The sequence below is a fragment of the Penaeus monodon genome, chromosome 15 (assembly GCF_015228065.2).
Source record: "Penaeus monodon isolate SGIC_2016 chromosome 15, NSTDA_Pmon_1, whole genome shotgun sequence".
NCBI lineage: Eukaryota > Metazoa > Arthropoda > Malacostraca > Decapoda > Penaeidae > Penaeus > Penaeus monodon.
The window spans coordinates 26769789-26770483 of NC_051400.1; the positions used below are offsets into that span (position 1 = coordinate 26769789).

The window sequence follows — 695 nt, forward strand, 5'->3', positions numbered from 1 at the left end:
GTCGGCCACCTCCATCCCAAGCCTCATCCTGACAAACACCCCACCTTCTCCTCCCTTTCTCCTCCTGCCCCGGGGGATGCCTACATCCCCTCACTCCTGTCTTTTCCTCCCTCCCCTCCCTCTTCCCTTCTCCTCCCTTCCCAGTATCCCTCACCCATCTCCACCCGTCCCTCCCTCCTTCCTTCTTCCTCCCTCCCTCCTCGCCCAACCGAACCATCACTACACCAACTTCCTCCACTCATATTACATTACAACTCCTCCCCTCCCATCTCCTCCCACTAAACCTCACTCCTCCACCCTCCCTACCCTCCTTCTTCTCCTCCTCCCCTCCTACCCCCACATACCCATTCCATCCACCTCCCACTCCCTTCTTTCCCTTCTACCTCCCTCCCCCCCTCCCACACCGACCTCCATCCCTCACGACCCTACCTCTGCAGCAATTGCCGAGAATTAATATCCTTCATACCCCCCACCCCCACACTCACTTATAAACTTATTTCCACGCCGCGATCAACACATCTCTAATCATGCTTAAGTACCTCGTCTATTCTTGCTCCAATACTATCTCCCTGCTCCCACGTTTCGCCGCCTCTCTTGTTTGTGTGGTTAGTGGTCTGTCTGCCTGTCGATGGTTTCAGCCTCTGACTCTGTCAGTACCCATGTCATATATTGCGTCGCAATTGCTGGGATGTCGC

At 55.4% G+C, this 695-nt stretch overlaps 1 protein-coding gene across 1 annotated transcript in view; it reads left to right on the forward strand.

The window, feature by feature from the left end:
* Positions 1-695, forward strand: part of LOC119582286 — a 57240-nt gene that overhangs the window by 35096 nt on the left and 21449 nt on the right. The window lies entirely within an intron of this gene.